The sequence below is a fragment of the Pholcus phalangioides genome, unplaced genomic scaffold (assembly GCF_987345545.1).
Source record: "Pholcus phalangioides strain wild (caught in Gottingen) unplaced genomic scaffold, Ppha-v1.0 ptg000010l_1, whole genome shotgun sequence".
NCBI lineage: Eukaryota > Metazoa > Arthropoda > Arachnida > Araneae > Pholcidae > Pholcus > Pholcus phalangioides.
In genome coordinates this window covers 1225094-1244570 of record NW_028301603.1, presented here as the reverse complement: position 1 = coordinate 1244570, position 19477 = coordinate 1225094, and the positions used below count along the sequence as shown (strand labels likewise).

The following is a 19477-nucleotide window of genomic DNA, read 5'->3' as shown; positions in this document are numbered from 1 at the left end:
TTCAGGAGGAGAGGGGGGGAAAAATATATATTATAAAATATTTATTTTACAGTAAAGCTCAAAGTAATTACATCCGGGTATCACGAAAAGTAAAAAAATAATAATAATGCCTCCCAAGAGGATAGGGATGTCGGAAGTGGAATTAATATGGGATGTTTGTCGATCCGTGTTTTCCCTCCACCGAGAAATGCATTAAAAGGATACCGGGAAGAGAGTTTGCTCCATTGCGCACCGTATGACAAGAAGCATAACACCAGAATCCTTTTCAAGAAGCCGGTCGCGATGTTGATATTGCATCCGAGAGTTTTGTGATTCTTGGCACGGAGTGTTGTCTCACTTACGAAAGGAAGAATAAAACTCTGTTGAATTGCAACCATTTGCGAGATAGTAACGTATTAATATAAAACGAATAGGCGTGTGATTATTCCCAATGTTGTAGGGCTTCTGGTTATGGTAATCGACAGCAACTGGGCACTCCCCTCCATACCTTTTTGCTGCATCAGCACGAATAAGAATGCGTTTAAATAATTGCCAACTAATGACGGACGAAATGTGGTGTTTATCCATTTACTTTGTCCCGCAGCAACAACATGTACCCTGTACAATAACATGTTTACGCGAAAACATGAATATTCCAACAAAGATTATCATTCGTCTCGTTGATACTTTGATCCTTAGAAAAAGAATGACCAAAGTTTCAAGACGGCAGGTATTTTTGTCTTTAGGGTCTTTCATAACGATCATCGAACCTCTCTGAAAGGTCACCTCCATATAGGGCCACGTAATACTTTCTTATGCATATATCAGTTCATCTCTATTGGGGGAGCGAGAATATTGGAGAGACCGAATTTATATATATGTTACTGCCAAAGCCCGATATTGCGTAAACCCCTCATAATTCTATCTTTAGATTTAATAGAAGCCTAGGAATTCATAAAAATACGCTCCTCTCGCGTACAAGCACGCTCTCCCGCCACTTGTACCAATTCAAACATCCACAGTGGCGTCGACAAAGTCTCAATAATCTTTTTACCTCCCACTGAATATCCATCTACACGTATACAAGAGAGTAATATCTTTCCAACGATTATATGTACATAAGAAAGTCACGGCTATACATGTGGGAGGAGAAAAAAAAAAAAGAACTCGAATATATATTGATGCGCTCGCGATATTAAGTTTCACTTGAATCAAGAAATGATGTGATCGGGAGGTGGATTGGACGTATCATGTTATATTTGCATATAAATTGAAAAACTTGAATCCAGGAAGAGAAAAGAGAGGCGATATTCATCTCTTTTTTTTTTTCTTCTGTTATCTCCGCAAAGATCACCGAAATGTTTCCAGCATTTCATTTAGGAAATATTGTCTGGGAAAAAGAAGACCTAATAAAATTTCCCGGTTGCCTCGAGGATGGTTTAGATTTGAAAGAGAAAAAGAACACGTAATGCTTTAAGCAAGTTAAAAGAGGAGGAATTTGTCTTTTATTCTCTACGAAAGCCCATAAAAATCGGCAAGAAATTGCGCTGATCTCAGCGACGTTGAAGGAAAAAGAAAAGCCTTAAGGAGAAAATTGGATTCGGAGAATCATCGTCATCGTGTTTCTCCGCATTAGCCATTTTTCTATCTCAAATGTACAAAGAATATATATTCGATTGGTATCTTTCACCAAGTAAGACACAGTAAAATCGATAATAATTGACGGTTTTCTTTTCACCGATCTTGAATCTTATAGATTTTTTTCGGCATACATCATGCATTTTTCTCACATTTTCTTTAGGAAGACAGTATACGTTACGGGAAATGTGATGAACCGGTTATTATGCATAATCGCCAATCACGTGGGTAAGTTTGATAAATTTATCATCACCGCGGTTAAATATTGGCGTTGGTAAAGTTGATAAACACTAAAAAAATTATCGCTTTTACGGGCGGTAGTGCACAAAACCCAAGAATTGTTGATGAAAGTTAAGTTTAAGTTAAAGAATGGTTGTAAATTTATAAATCTCTACATTAGCATAAAATAACCGGATTTATCACATTTGCCGAAACATATACACTGCTCAAAACAATTAGGGGAGCACATGGTTTTAACAAAATTACGCAAAGATGTATACCGATAAGTAACATAAAATGAATCATCCATAATTTAAAGCCTAGCAGGAAACGGAAGAAGAAAACTTCATATGCAAATCAAAGTTCATGACGTCAAAAACCAGAAAAAGGAGATAAGGGCAGAAATCGGGATGTTGCAGAAACGTCTGTTTTACTGCCGTAACTGTGAAATTCGATTGCGCAGTGTTTTTTTTTTTTGAGACAAGGTGACTTGAGGATGTCTCAACAACGTGATTTACCGGAATCCATGGCATGGCGTGTTATAGGCAGACTGGAATCCGGGCAAACACAACGTAGTGTCGCGGACGCTGTTGGAGTCGCCAGAAGTGTTGTTGCAAGGCTGTGGAATCGATTCCAAGAAACAGGAAATGTTATACGTCAACCAGGGCAAGGTTGGCCACACGCCACTACAGCAACTGATGACCGGTATATACGGTTAACAGCCCGTCGAAACAGAACAGAGAATGCTACGCAGTTGCAAAGACGGTTGCTCTTGGCAACAGGACGAAGGGTGTCCAGCCAAACAGTACGTAATCGCCTTCATGAGGGAGGGCTCTATGCACGTAGACCAATGGTCTGCATTCCGTTGACCCCACGCCACCGTGCGGCCCGAAGAAGATGGGCTGCTGAACATCGAGATTGGGAGCAACATGATTGGAGCCAAGTGCTGTTTACAGACGAGTCCCGATTCAGTCTGGAGTGTGACACCCGACGTGTTCTAGTATGGAGGGACAGGGGCACTCGAAATAACCCCGCATTCGTTCGTGAAAGGTCACAATACAGACGAGCTGGTTGGATGGTATGGGGTGGAATCAGCATAGGCGGACGTACGGACCTGCATATCATTCGGAATGGCACTTTGACGGTCCGAAGGTATGCAGACGAGATACTGCGGCCTCATGTCATCCCTTACGCTGGAGCCATTGGAGATTCCTTTGTTTTCCAGGATGATAATGCCCGACCGCATAGAGCTCGTCTGGTGGAGAACATGCTTGAAGCTGAAACAATACAGCGTATGGAATGGCCAGCGTGCTCTCCTGACCTGAATCCAATCGAGCATGTTTGGGACATGCTCGGACGACGCATTGCTGCGCGACCAAGGCCGCCTGTTACTGTCCGAGACCTGCAGATTGCACTTCTTGAGGAGTGGAACAGTATTCCCCAAAGTCTGATCGATAACCTCATCGCATACATGGCAAACAGGTGTGCAGCAGTCTTAGCTGTTCGAGGAGACCATAAGCCCTTAAAACTCTTACATATTAAAACTCATGCATCATGTCTAAACAGTACATTTTTTTTATCGTTTACATGTAACCAAATTGTTGCCCTAAATCATCTTTTCATGTTTTTTCCATATTTTCAAAGAATTAAAGCTTAATTCCAAATTTTTTTTACGTCTTTTTTCTGTATTGCGCATTGATACGCGTGTACTATCCATCGTATGCCAATACGTGGCTGTCTCGCACGGTTTTCTTCACTTTTTTGCTTGCTCCCCTAATTGTTTTGAGCATTGTACATTAGCATTTTTTTGCCAACATCGCAAATACAGTAATTCATTGCCCGGAGAAAAGAGGATTAGTTTTAAGACAACTTCCGTAAATCCAAAAACAACGTGGTTCTAAAATGGAAAAAAATTCCCACACTGAATTACTATCATGGTGTAGGCGATGACCTTGAAGAATGGGAAGGAAGGTTCTCGTGCATGGGACATTTGGCTACCACATGTTGGAGAAAAGAAAAAATCTTTTTTTTAATGGCTTTTCCTTGTCTTTTTAAGGAAGGCGTTGAAACTGCGGCAAATCATTCCGTAGGGGGTTTTGGGAGAAGGATTTATACAAACACACAAGTCTTCTCCATCACTGCCTATAACGACCCTGTTGACATTTCCCTCTTTTTTTTTTTTTTCTATTTCAATGGAGAGCTAAGACGATCCAAAAGTAAATTCCTATTTCAAGACGGTAATTCAATAACCCGGACGTGTTTTTCGAAAAGCGACGTGTCGTCGCGTCGAGGAGGTCGTTTCCTGGACATGCGATCTTTTCGTCTGCTATTTATATGCAAGTGGAACATCGGACACTTCATTACATCCGATTTCTTTTTCTGTAAATTGTGAGACATATTATGTAACTAATGGACGCCATCAAAAAATAAATATCCATCGTTAAAGCAAAAAAAAGAGAAAATAAATTGCGATTATACTGGAAAAAAATCATCAAGAGATCAGATCAGCGAAAAAATGTTGGGTGAACGGTAAGCGAAAAGAAGATAATTAGAGTACCAAAGTACACACAAAGTAGACCGACCCAAACAGCCAAGCGTGGATTCACAAATACGGATCCAATGCCGGCCGTAATGATTACCGTATGCAAGGCCGGTTCTAGACATTTTTCAAATACAACGCCACAACAGGCAAAATGCTCAACGAGGTGGAAGTGTAAGTGAATAGTATTTTGGTGACATAAAATCGCCCTTCATCTTCAGTTGGAGTCTTAAAAAAAAAAAGCCCCCCCCCCCCGTTTAATCTGTTCCTTCTACGGCCGCTTAGTTCGCAGGATTCAAGATCCAGCCCTGACCGTATGTGACTTTCACTCAACATATCGCCTTAGATAGGAGGTGCTGCTGCTTAGATCCGATACAAGTTCAATCGCCGAAACGTATCAATAAAGTGCAATCGATACAAAATTCTGGATGGATGTCGATCTGTCTTTCAGCGTCGATCAAGCTGTCATAACGTATTGTAGCTAACGTATATATATAACGTATCAAGCTGTCTTTGATAACGGATGTGTAGCATAGTTTCGTGGCCCGCCCGTGGTATAGCTGAAACTAAAAATGTGACCCCACGGTGTATCTTCAACCACTGATACACCGCATGCACTATACTAACTACTCGCGACGCCAATAGAAGCCGCAAAGCACACTTTGAGAACCTAGTTTAGTTCGTTAAAATTATATGTTTCAAGACCGATGGCTTCTTTATAGGTGGCTGTCCTCATGATCCATGGGTTAAGATATGAAAATATCATTTTTTACATTATAAATTTATTATAGAAGGGCCTGTGGAAAATTCTGGCTGCCCGGGAAGGGGGCTTCGTTGAAGATCCCAGAATAGCGATAAAGACCTCTTAAAACTGAAAGAACTCGCATTAGTTGGAAAAATAAAATGAAAGCGTTTGAGAACGAATTTCGAAAAATTTCTAGCAATTTAGGATTATCCGGAACCTTGAACCTTCGAGACTCTACAGTATTATTATTACACCATGCAGATTATCAAGTCTCCATCCCGAGGGATTTCTAACCTCAAGTTCCTTTGGAACTTCAACAAAGCGAGTAGTTACAATGGCATTCACTATAGATCTGACAAATAGATGGCCGAAAACATGAATATACGCCTCCATGCCTTGCTAGTGGCTTTTCTTACGTAAGTAGAAAGATTGGACATTTTACCGCACATCAACTCCGGTCATATCGCCATGCAGCAATTTACTACCGATCCAGTCGGGTCGTAAACGAAGGCGCCAGCTATCGGTGGTAGCATCGCATTCAGTAGGAAAAGAACTTGTTTCTATGTCCTCGACAGAGTTCGAACCGCGTACCTGATGACAGTCTCCATAAATCTCAAATGAAGTAATATTTCACGAGATGGGACACATGTAGCACATGCATTCACACTATAAACAAATTATTCCACAGTATGGCACTGTAGGAAAAAAAAGCGTTTAGGAAAGTGTCTATTCGAAAGCTACGAGCTACCTAAGTGACCAAAAAAGCTTATAATCACGTAACAGTGTTTAGATATGCCTGCCCTTAGATCATATTCAAACATCCACATGATTTACATGATTCTTCACGGAAGTACACAGAGGAGTCAAGCGTCAGACTTTGAACATTAATAATAAATAGTTGCGCGAATCACTGCTATACAGACGTAGTTATTAATCATACCAAAGAACCAAAGATAATTACTTTCATGTATTATCAGCAGTCAATTTCAATTAACCACTGATTAACACCGGCGGCCCAATGACGTTTCTTCTTTTATTTCTGCGCTTTCTGCCTTCGCAAAGCGAAAAATCGCACACGCCCTGGTCGAAGTTTCGCCCTTTTTCACCCTTCAGATCCAGGAATAAAACTTTTATAAATTCCAATCACCTCCAAACATAAAATATTACCGCGCGCTAATTTAGCGAACGCCATACCATTTTCTTTGAATGCGAAGCAAATAAATATTTATTCCAGACTCGGAAATATGCAAATTGAATCAATATATGCTCTTCTCTTCTCTTTTTTCCTTACGTCTCATTTCAAGAGAGAGAGAGAGATGAATTATATACCCGTCAGTTAAGAGAGATGAAAAGAGCTGCTCTCCGATAAAACCAAATAAACGGGGTCTCTCGATGCAATCGCAGCTCTTTTTGAAAGAGGAAGAAAATTCAATTTATTACCCCAGAATGTACGAAAGTCAATATTTACTTCTCCTTCCTTTTGTTTACTTTGTTTGGACGACATTAAAGCGATTTCTCTCCCTTTGAGACTGAAATGAATACTCATCAATTTTGTATTTCTTTTAATAGAAGAAGAAAAAAATATCCAATGCGGAAATAACAGGCAAATGTTTTCCAAAATTTGGAATCTAATCGTAATCAAAACAGATACCCTCGTTGTTTTTCAAGGGGCGAAAAAAATTGGTCATTCATTGCCGGAAATTCGCCAATATAAATAGCATCTTATAAACATATTTGTTCGATACGTATTTAATGAAACGGAAATGTATCTCACGGTTTTCTTATTTTTTGTAAAACTTATCTTTGTACAGAATTTTATGTATCGAAAGGTTGTTTCACGCATAAATTATTCATAAAAGTTATTATTCGAGTCCATTGATAAAAAAAAAGGAATTAAAATGGCACGTAAAAGTGATGCCAAATATTTTTTTTCCTCTCTGTTGGATATCAATCTGTTTGAGTGAGATTAAAATTTGTACATTAATACATCCAGAATCGCTTATAACGAACACGGATCTTACGAATTTTTATATGTAACGAAGGTTTGCCCATGTTTCGTGAATTTCGTAATGCTATTTTGATTGCTTATAACGAACACCGATTTCAACAAAGTACGCCTATAACGAATTTTCGAACGATTTTCAAAGTTGCAATTGTCACGAATTTCTTTGTAATCTTATCTAAAAATCTTCTTATCTGTAAATTTACATTTCTGCAACTGATAACGTCTCCTCTCTTTCATGGAAGACATTGTAGTAGGGCTGTTTTGGGTATTGTAAAATCTTATTTTACCTTTTTACTATTTTTCTGAGTTAATTCATACTTCGTTCGAAGAAAACCTCAATTAGGAAGAAAGGATTCTAGTGCACATTTGCCAGTATTGAGCTAGATTCTAACGTTGGCTCTGATTGTTTCAACGTTTGCAAATTAATTTTCAGAATGTACGAGAGAGAGAGACATTGTTTTACTTATTTTAATTTCATTTTTTCATATTATTGCTCCATTTGGGCCAAGCATTACGCACAACGTAAACAAATCGATTGCGCGTGTTTTCCCACCAACAGGAAAATAGCAATAAAACCAAAACATAACTTCGTAATCACTACACGGAAGGGATGGGGTTGAGAAACAGCAGCAATACAACGATAGTATATAATAAAAATTAATTTACTTCCAAAGATTATAAGCAACGAAGCATTGGATTCGGACCTCCAAAAAAACCGGTCCAAAGACATTTTTTTTATAACATAAAAATATTAGAGAACGTAAAGGATTCGCTCTTTTTTATACCAAGCATATAATAGGGCAATAAAAACCCCAATGGTCAGGATGAGACTTCGCTTATAACCCTTTATTTCTTGTTGTAGTTTTATTACCGGGACATATAATGCGTTGCTGTTGAAAAGTTAGCTCCGTAATCTTAAAATGTGCAAGAGATTCCCCCCCCCCCTCCCCTTTTAAAACTATCACTGAATTGGGACGATCGAAGCTTATCTTCAAGTTTCTATCTTCCTTTTTTTTTTGTTTCAAAAGAAAACTAGTTTGTACGTGCAATCGCCACGAGCAATAAACAGCAAATGGATATTACGAAATTACAAGTATAAAAAAGAACACTAGGGTAATTTTGGTAGAAGAGAATCGCTTCGATAAGGCTCTGTGTTCGGTAATAACCAGCATTCGTTAGGCAATAAGCAAACTGATAACAAAACTTGATTGCGCCCAAGGTGTGGAAGCCAAACTTCCAACTGTTGCCACTCACTGAAAACACTGATGTAGACTTCTCTCCGTTCGGAAGTTTCGCAATCCACGAGGAAACGATTTCAAATAGGATGAACCCGTACGCTATCGGTCACCTACACTCAGCTCATGAAGGAAAAGTCGTCATGATTTCAGGGCCGTATATGGTAAGTCTGGAACATATATGCTCAGTGATCCGCGGCACAGTTCCACATGTCTCAAATAGCCCGCGGCACATTAACAGATCACTGAAGTGGTCCGCGACACGTTTTCACACCAATGATGTGGCCCGCAATCTCTGAAAGTTTTGGTCTTTGAGAACCAAGTGTCTCATTGAGTGTCGAGTTGACTGACCGTCACCAACGACAACACCAGACGGCATAATCAGACACAGAAATAGCATTAACACCGGTCTGGGGGAGGTCAGCACATATAGAATGATATGTGCTGTGTAGAAATTCCCAAGTGCCCGGCGATAACCCTGCCGCGTCTTTGCCTGACCCTCCTTGGATAGAGAGACAAGTTACAACGAAAGCTCACTAACGATATGTATCTGCACATTAAGCAGTCCGACGATAGAGTCTGCTGCCAGTAACACAAGCGATTTAATAAATAAAAACAATTCAAGCAATGATTTCCTTGCGATAGCAATCGAAATATCCAATTTCTATTTACATATAATTTCCTTCCGTCATTGTTCGTATTTCTTCCGCTTCTACTCTCTCTCTCTCTCTCTCATACAAGTACGATTTTTTAATATTTCGGGTAACAGCAAGTTATTATCGGAAACATGCTTCAAAGAAATTTCACTCTTTCAAAGAGAAAATTCTTTCTAAAATGAACAATAATTATCTGTGGTTCTTGCTTCCTTCAATGAAATTCTGAAGCAACAGCTTTTTGATAAACAATTATATTCTATTATATATAGCTATTCTACCCGGCGCTGCCCGGATTTCTTCAATTACTGAGAGGATTTAAAAAGTGACAAACCATTATAAAGACATATAAACTATTATACATAATACAGGCAGCATTAAAGAAATGGAAAACCATTGTAAAGGCATATACATGTGTGAAACGAAATTGCTAAGGAACCACGGTAACCAAAGTAAACATTCCGAAAGTGATTGTTGAGGCTGAGAAAGCATTGTTGCTCGACAGTTTTTCGCCCATTTAGGGCATTTGACCATCTCTGACAAACTTTTAAAGTAGCCTATCGTTCAGGTCGGGGTCCCATTTGGCATACATGCAAAACACAGACAGAGAAAATCAATTTTATATACATATAGATTATTATTACATTATAAATAATCTATATGTATATAAAATTGATTTTCTCTGTCTGTGTTTTCCATATATGCCAAATGTTTTCACTTAGTTTAGTGAAAGCAATGGTTACGAGCAGAGGGGGAACCAGCACAATCGAAATTGTTTATTAAGGTTAGTCAAGTTCTTGGCAACACTGACGAGATCAATGAAGAATGCAAAATAAGAAAATGAGTTATGGGTCGCTCAGGGAAACTCTTTATATAGAGGGGGGGGGGAGAAGTCTACTCCCTACAGTTGTAGTTTCTTAACCTTTTTCAACGGCAAACCAAAATCAACAAAATCAGCTTCGCGACCCATGGGACTGTTCGTTTTTCGAAATCAGTAAAACCAGTGACGCAATAAGCGCATTTTTAACTGTAAGTGGATTTGTAGGAAGACTCTGCGAATCAAGTTTGGGTCATACCATAGCCCATAGCTCAAAAACAGCTGTTAGTTTCATTCCAACGATCATTTTCGGAAGCGCCTGCGAATCAGAAGGGGGTGGCTTCTTAGCTCAAGGCTCTCCTGGCTGTTAGTTGATTTGTACGGCCCGTCTTAGGAGTCCCAGCGAATCAAGTTTGATAACTCCTGCATTATAGCGACCGTAGAAAGAAAAACTTGTCATATTATATGATAACCACAAGTAATTTTTGTATATTTATATACATGGGGGGGGGGGGGAGAGAGAATCAGTTTACTGGTGTTAAAACGTGATGCGATGAGGTTGATGATGATGAACGGGTTCTAGAGAGATCGGTGGTCGGTCCTCCATCGGGTTCGCTTCCTATTACTACCGCCACCGTAGTCCGAAAACAATATTAGGAGTTCGAACACGTTCGCTACTTAAAAAGAGTTTTTACCCCCAACCCTCGTTGACATTTCCGTACACGAACAAAATAAATGTTCGTTTAAGAAGGGAGGGAAAAAAAAGAGGATTTCGTATGTATGTTGCGGACTCGGTTGAATATAACAACCCCCAAGTATATTTAAAGATCAGAAGCAGTAAATAATAATGATGTGTGACTTTTCTAAGGCGTACAGACAGGCATCGCTTATGCTTGAAACATACACTGCACGACGCAAGACCAAGAGAAAGGAAAAAAGAAAAGGGTGTAATGAGTATTATAGGAAAGAACATGATGGTTAGTTTCAAATGAGGGGAGTCGAACTCCACGGGAATACGAGAAAAGAAAATAACAATAATAATGGTGTTTCTGACCTCTTTGGAGAAATGAAAATATTTTTCGTTTTCCAACTCTTCCAAAGTATGTTGTACCATGATCCCGATCAATTTTCGAGGTTGCCCCGTTTCAAAACGATGGGCCAAAGAGGGTTAAAAGAAAAGAGAAACTTTGTGTCTTGAATTCAATGAAGAAAAGATGATACAGAGTCGGCCACAGTGTTAGACGAAAATATAATTCCGAAGAGTAATTTCACTCCTCTCCAAAATTTTAAGTGGTATTTTTGTATAAAACGAGGGATATTTTTTTTCCATCAGTGAGAACTAACTCTATTAAAAAAAAATTACCCAAAATTTGAAGGAGTGTTTTCACCCTTCAACAACATTTGCAGTGAAAGTGAATTTTGACGCGTATTGGCGAACACTGGTCGGCCTTGCTTAATCGGATATCGATTCCAGTACCAGTATCAGATTAAGCGGGGGACAATTCAATTGCTATTTTAGAACGTTAGTATAACTTGTACATTGAAAACTGCTGAAGGATCAATATTGATAAAGCTTCTCGAGTATATCAAACATTAGAAATGAAAATTACATTTAATTACAGTACAATGATCATAATACCCACGAGATTTATTTTTTTTTCATCAGAAAAGTTAGCACCCTCTATTGGCTCAACAAAGAACAAAAATAAAATAATGAAATTCACGTATTGAAGACAACTTGAATACTTGGAAGCCAGTACTTACTCTCAAATGTATTCATTTTAACCCAGTAACATATTTTACATTACTTCCAGATGTTCCAGTCGATAAAAACGTTACTTGTATGGTGATTGATGTGTATTAACAATTGGAGCGAAAAGCGTAATATTCGATTAAGCGTTTAATCGAAGTCGGGATCCCGTTTCTTTAGAAGCTCGCCACGTCCGCGTATTCTCAGAAACAAGCAATAAACGAATCACTTAGTGTCCACCGTAGATGGTCATCAGCCAGCTCAATGGCTATTTTAGTATACGTCAGTAATCACCTTAAAATTTGTGGCTTTTGCGGTGACAATACGCAAGAACTGTTTCAGCAACGCGTTTTCACTGTATACAGAATTTGGATATGCAAACGACTTTTTTTTTTTTTTTTTCAGATTTGGAGTTCGAATGGAAGTGAAAACGTCGAATAACTGAGGTTTTGCGTCAAATAAGTTATTTGTTTTAGCATCGAAAATGTATTGGAAGCAATTGCGACCGAAGCATAATGTCGTATAAGTTTGAAACTGAACGACGTACGAACGAGGTTCTATTCTACTGCATTTCATTCCACGAGATCGACCTGAAGCTGGAACGTCCCGTAATATGGAAGAAAACCCCGATAACAGAACCAATTCTTATTAAGAGGTGGATAGCAAAACGGACGTAAAAGAGGCAGAGAGAGAGAGAGAGAGACACACTCAAAAAGGAAAATGGAAATCTTCATGCATTTCGGAGATACATAGAGCACTTTTTTTTCTCCTCCTCTTTTCGTATATCCCTAATGAACATAACTAAAATATATACAGATACAAAAAAAGGAATAAGAAAACCTTTTAACCACTCCCGTTCTCATCACGCAGCAGCACATAACATATTACATTTTTTGGTTACTCTTTTCATTGCTTTTCCAGCGATTGCAGCAAATACGAGCAATATATATATATATGAATGGAGGAGAAAAAAAAAACCAGAAAAAATACTGGAAACGATTCGGGAAAAAGCTAGAATACATATATGAAAAAAAAGAAATGAGATGTAATAACTGGAAAGAAAAGCACAAAAAATATCTAAATGTTATATGAGTGGGGGGAAGAAAGAACATTTCTGCGGGGACGAGCGAAATAAAAACATGGAAAACCATTAAGCTTTATTTTTCAAAAGGGAAAAAAAGCAGCAGTTTTTGTACTTTTATTTCGTTCCTGCGCGTCGTTTATATAATAGAATCGTTATTATTATTTTTTTCCCCCCTTCGATTCAGATGCATTAAGGCACTTCATATTTTGAGCTGACACGTTTCAATATGCCATAAGGATGAAATATCTAAGATAAAAAAAAAGGAACGGAATATGAATAACATGACATGGGTAAAAAAAAAAAAGCATTGGTCGGATCAATAGTTACGCCACTGACTCGATAATGGTTCCGTTGTGTTCATTCATGGATACAGATGCACGAATGTACTTCGGGACGGTACATTAGCAATGATGAATATATTCTTCAGAATATACATTTTATCCTTTCAAGGAAATAAAAATGTATTGGACTATATTTTAATAAATTATCGGGATTTTTCTCAAAAGGACCCCCCTCCCCTTTTATTTGGAAAAACTAGGAACTGATGGATCCGTTGGAAGGACGCCGATTTGTGGGGTGAGAGGTATATCGAAATATTAGAAAGAATATGAACGAAGGTTACCTTTGAGTTATAACAGTATCAAACATTTTTTGATAGTTTGTAAAACATCAGCAAAAAAAAAATTCAAGTTGAAAAAAAAAATCGTCTTAATTTCATAAGTAAAATAGAAGAAATGCAAGTGGTGTTTGTGGCATTTACAGTTTCATTGTGCTTGTTTCATATTCCGTTTTTTTTTTTTGGGGGGGGGGAATTGTGCGAATATATTTGCTTCATTATCAAAAAAAAAAAAATCCTAATTCTTTTCGAAAATCTTTTTGTTGAAAATAGGGGGGGGGGGGAGAGAAACTGAAAAAAAGTGGACGGCCAAAATTACGGGAATATCCCGTAAGATATGGGTCATATCGTCACTTATATTCACGGACTGAAAAGAGGTTGTGACACCCCCCCCCCCCAGTCTAAGGGAGTCTGCATAATAAAGCACCCGACATCGCCCAACCCCCCTCATCCGGGGCAATGGCTAAAATTGACAATGGTCGACAGAGCCTAGGCGGTGCACGGTATGAAATGAGTCTAAGGAGTCGGAGGTAATTAATACAAAGAATCAACAATGACCCCTTTTTTCCTTCAAAATAGTTCCTTTATAATTCACGCATAGCAGATAATTATACAATAAATACAGTATCCATTCAAAATAGCTTGAACGCCAACAGCGTGACATTTTTCAACAATACCCTTAATGAGCATTGAGAAGACTGACAACATACAAATCAATATTCTAATTTCAACTTGAACCCCTTTTTGCCATTTCTAGCGTCGTTAAATCTTCACTATAGAGTATATATATAATATATACACACACATTTACAACACGCCCATTTCACCATCGCCATGATTGCATCAGAAAGAAGGGAAAAAAAAGTTCCAGAGAAAAGGGAGGCTCCTTTTTTTTGGCTTTTTCCACCCTAAAAATAACCGTTTAATAACAGCGCTGACTGTTAATTTAACTTGGCAATAAATTAATAAAACGCCAGTGCCAATCTCTGCCAACCAAACCCATCAGAAAAGTTTTTTTCTTATGTATTCCCATATTATTATTTTTCTTTCTTTCTTTGGACCACTCCTAACTGTGGATGCCTGTGACAAGCAACAACGGAAGAAAATAAAAAAATAAACACATTTTTTGATAGATAATGAAGTTGAAAAAAAGAAAAAAGTTTGCTTCTTGAAAAAAGAAAAACTTTTTTTTTTCCGAAGGGGGAAAGGAACGCCGCCCAGTGGCAACTTTTCATTTTATGATGCACTTTTTCTGTTCGTGTTAATGCTTTCATTGCACGTAACACGCTGCCCAGTGACGTAAGTGCCTTCCCTCCCCACTTTCTTTTCTTGATCTCGACAAAAATGGTTTCTTGACTCAAACAATGAATGCACTCTTTTCCAACAATGGAGAAAAAAAAATGACTATTTCACTTAACAATACTCAATCGGTTATGGGTTTTTCTGAATGTTCACAAGCGTGTTTGAAACACAAGTTTCTACTTTTACCGATTTAGTGTAACTCGGTATAATGACATAGAAGAAAGATATCTTGACATTTTGTCGGTATCTTCAAACCTAACGATATGAAAAAAAAAAAATTATTTTGATTGATTTGTATTTAGCCTATTGTACGTCAAAATACCCTTTAAAACGTTTTTTCTTAAAATTATCAATTAATTAATTAGGGTCGGTATCTTTACTAGGACCATTTGAGTTAGGTACCCTTACGCATATTTCAAGTCTTAACTTGGAAAAAAAACCCATTAAAACCGTTAAAAACGAAGGCACGCATGTGTAACGCTGGAAGCAAAAGGTTACAACCGAGGTGTCGTTGAAATCGAGGTTGCAGTTTTCCAAGACATTTCGAGTCGAAAAATATATTCAGATGCAATGAAATAGACACGAAAATGAAATCATTTTTATTTTATATGTAATAATTTATAAATAATGCCGATTATCTTCATCCCTGATTTTAATATTTGAATTAAAACAAATTCCATCGAAATAACGGGACCTTTCTTTGGAAATTTTCTAACAATTAGTGACGAAAAATGTGCCGTTATATCCGAGGTCGTCACGCTTCTATCGACGTTATAAACAAGGTTCATTTACATTATTCTATATAAGAATCAGTCGCGGTGGCAGAATATTGACGTTATAGTCGAAGTGTCGTTAAAACCGACCGAGTTTGACTGTATCTAGACCTGCTATTTCAAACATTTCATCTCCGGCGCGCCTACAATTTATTACTGAGTTTAGTCACACCCTATAAAATAAAATTGCATATTTTATTATGTTTACTTAAAATTACACTACATTTTTAGCGGTAGGCGGGTTGAAAATCACTGATTTACATAACTAATCAACAAGATTTAATTATACACTGTCTTCAGCTCAAATAAAAACTCAGTTTTCCGTCATTAAACACAAATGCGGAAAACAACTTAAAATTTGTATTTTCAAAAATGCTCCCATAAAATATTTCCAAGATTCTTTGCCTTGGCGATTTTCTATCGTCACTTGGCGATAAAAATTAGACGTAAACTTCAAGGAGTAGTAGAGGGAAATGTATGACTTCTTTCAGATGATCGCCAACCTCTCGACATCTCGGTCTTGCTTGAAAACATCTCATCCGAGGAAAAGAAAAAAAAAAAACCAAAAAGTTTTTCCTTGGAATCTGTTTTTCTCGGACGCGATCGGAGAAAATGTCCCCAAAAGTAAACATGATTTTCAACACTAAGAAAAAAATATATGTATCATCACCTGTAATGAACCAGATAATAACGGAATCGGCGTATCTAAGTGATTATCTTCCACGTTGATTCGCGTGTGATCATTGATAAAGGATAACGAGGAGGATGATCACATCATCTCACGTGATTATTTATGTGTGTGGGGGGTATACCTGGTTATTTCTTCATTAAGGAATATGTGATTGGTCATCCGTTCTTAGTTACTTCTGTGTAGTGTTAGTGATGACGTAATATTACAACGTCCTAATCAGATTTGTGTGACACGGATTTAAGAGTTTTCAAGACGGATAACACACACTTTAGTTATGGATTATTCAAAAAGAGGTAAGGTGTTCTCTCTCCCTCAATTTTTTATCCGTAATTAATGATCAAATATATGTGATTGTATCACAATTGATTATCACGATTAATTATTAAATAGTTGATATTAGTCCTATTATCTTCAGCTCGTGAAAGTTATTTCATTTCATGTCAAAGTGGTTTTCATATTGGGATGCACAGCTCGAAAGAGATTCGGAATACTCTAAACATTCGCATAACAATTCGTATATTTTTTTCTCAAGCATTCATCCTGAACAGCATGGAAAATATTTTCTTAAATTTTCAGTCTGTTCCACTTGAAAGGATGTCAACGATTCCAGCACATAATATCCGATTAAGCGGGGGTATTCGACTATAAGGGAACAATTCAATAGCTGTTCAACACCGTTAGTATATTGAAGACTGATGAAGGATAAACAGTAATAAAGCTTCTGCAATAAATCAGACATCAAAAGTGAAATGAAAATTACACTGAATTACAACTGTCACAATACCTAAGATTTTTACTTCTCATTGCGCAAGTTAGCGCTCTCTATGGGCTAGACAGAGAACAAAAATAAAATTATTGAATGTACGTACTGAAGACAACTTGAGATACTTCGAGGTCACACACACAGTATTCACTCTGAAGTCGGTTTTTTCAACATATTTGCCGTTGATTTTAATTTATTGGTTGAAAATGTTATATACATAGTGGTTGATGTGTATTAAGCATTTTCGTGTGAATCGTAATATTCAATTACGCGGGAAATTTTTACATTGTCTATATGAGAGAAATTTTGGTTCTGGAGGATTTTAACCGTTCAGGCGGGGTTCAGCCGTTACCCGATTAAGCGGGACCGACCGTAGTTGACGTTAGGTCTATTATCTTCGGCTCGTAAAAATCGTTCCAATTCATATCGCAGCGGTTTTAATATTAACATAGACGCCCAGCTCGAAGCAAATTCACAATACTCCGTAAAAATCCAAAGTTTTTTTTTCAATTCGATGTTTTTCTTTTTTCAATATTTCAAGCATTTGTCCAGAGAACAGCTTGGAAAATATTTTCTTAAATAAATTCTATAAGGCATGATAATATGCTTTAGAAAGACGGGATACGTAAGGAGTAAACAACGCAATCAATAATCGCATTTTTAGCTATTATCGTTTATACCTCTCCGAACGTCCTTCGCAGCTCTCAAATATACGATATTCAATCATGTTAATTGATGTAATTAATATTAATTTATTCATTGCGCTTTGCAAAAACATAAGAGAGTCCTCATTATCATCGAGAAAGGCGTTGATCCCCGAATAAATTGATTGATATCGTAAAAACTGTGGTTTCTGACGTGAGGGTAATGATGGACGTTTATCATCGGAAAAGGTCGGGACCTTCAATTTTAAAGACCCCATAAGGGTGAGTAAAAAAACCCATTTATTGGTGAATTTATAAAGAAGGAAACATACACTACGCCTATTAATTTGTGGACATTTTTCAAACGCAACAAGGCAATCCACTAACGACTTGTGTTTCAATGACGGATTCGTGCTTACAGAATGATAGCAGGAATTAGATACTTTTGCTCGACTATGCCACTTGCCCGAGCGTTGTAGGTGCGTAACCATTCGGACAAGGTACCAGCGGGTAAATGATTTTTGTACTTTGACATTGGGCAGGGATGCCGCTAAATATTCGCTGGGCTGGAAAAATCCCAGGCGCCAGGTCACGATGGCGATTAGAAAATCATTATTGGCACCTAAAATGTTCTGTACGAGCTTACTACATTGAAATATTAAAGATGGTCAAAACTTTGATTTCACAACTGTCCCAGCATCGAAGGGATCATTAAGCCTCCACAAAGTCGAAAAAATCATTATTTAGGACACTTTTACCCCTTGGGTGAAAACCATGCTTACCTAATTACAATAAAAAATATTTCACTGACGCCTAAATTTTTTTTTCTCGTGATTCGCCAAAAGCTCCGATATTTTAAATTCTTAAGAGTGCTACTGCCAAAAGTTCAGGCGTCTCTGATTTAGAGGTACCCAGAAACAGTGGTTCTTTGCCTTGAAACCAGGCCGAATCCCATTGAACTACAATTCGAACTTCTTCGGATAATTAATGGAATGGGATTCAATAAAAAGTATCGAAGAAAAAATTTTCTAATTCCCAAAATTTTTTTTCTGAGCATGGTTAAGAACCTGTCATAAAGCATGGAGTGCACCCAATCACGCTATTTCGAAAATGTTATCTAAAAAAATCAGATTATCTAAGAAAATTTATTTTAATTTTCCTCATTTGGATGTTGAAGCCAAATTTAAATTTTTATACGGAAAAAATTGGGTGCCGAAAGATTTACGTACTTATGCCCTAAAGACGGGCGACACGCTGGTTAAAATCAGTGTCCTAATCGCGTTCCAGGAACGACTGCTCTAAAAATTTACTTTTATACGATAATCGTAATTTTGCTTAATTTTGATGAAATATCGAACATGTAATTTCAAATTCGTAAATTTCTCCTCAAAAAAAGAAAATAAGAAAAAAAAAGAAGTTCGGAATCCCAAAATTACACAAGGGATCGAAACCACCTAGAAGACTAAGTATCACGTGACACCAAATAAGGCTTTCAAGAAATCCAATACCCTGATACAAAAGTTAAGACAACACATCCTGGACTGTAAAAAAAAAACACAACTTTTAGCGGAAGTTGATCTCTGTGATTGGTTTCCGAACATCAGCTTCCGCTCACTCCGGATAAAGAAGGAGATGAGAGAGATGGAGGAAAAAAATATACAAGAGGAAAGTGTAAGAAAAAGATGATGATCCTTAGAAAAGATTAACACGAAACATGCAATTACAAGGCTTAAGAGAGCGACGAAGATGGAATAAGAAAAGAAAAAAAGAACGCGTTTTAATTGACAAAAGGCCTTCGGGAGAAAAAAGGCGAGTAATTAGCGAAGATGTTTGTTTCCCCCTCCCCCCACTCTTCGATCGATGATGAACATCGATGAAGAGGAGAAAAATATAAGATAGAAAGAAAAAAAAAACACAAATACAAATCTATAATTACTATATCTTTATCAGATGAAACTAGAAAGCATGTTCTTCTTTCCTGTTAAAAGGCTTTTTTTTGTGCCTCTTCTTTTTATAAATCTTTT

The 19477-nt window shown here is 37.5% G+C and overlaps 1 protein-coding gene and 1 long non-coding RNA gene across 7 annotated transcripts in view; one reads left to right on the top strand and one right to left on the bottom strand.

Annotated features, from left to right (window-relative positions):
* Positions 1 to 19477, bottom strand: part of LOC149080729 (single-stranded DNA-binding protein 3-like) — a 189831-nt gene that overhangs the window by 22167 nt on the left and 148187 nt on the right. The gene's annotated exons all lie outside the window — the stretch shown is intronic.
* LOC149080730 (uncharacterized) overlaps positions 16231 to 19477 on the top strand; it is a 44462-nt gene continuing 41215 nt past the window's right edge. For both annotated transcript variants that reach the window (XR_016193379.1, XR_016193378.1), the window contains exon 1: positions 16231 to 16339. This is a non-coding gene — a long non-coding RNA (uncharacterized LOC149080730). The remainder of the gene's footprint in view (positions 16340 to 19477) is intronic.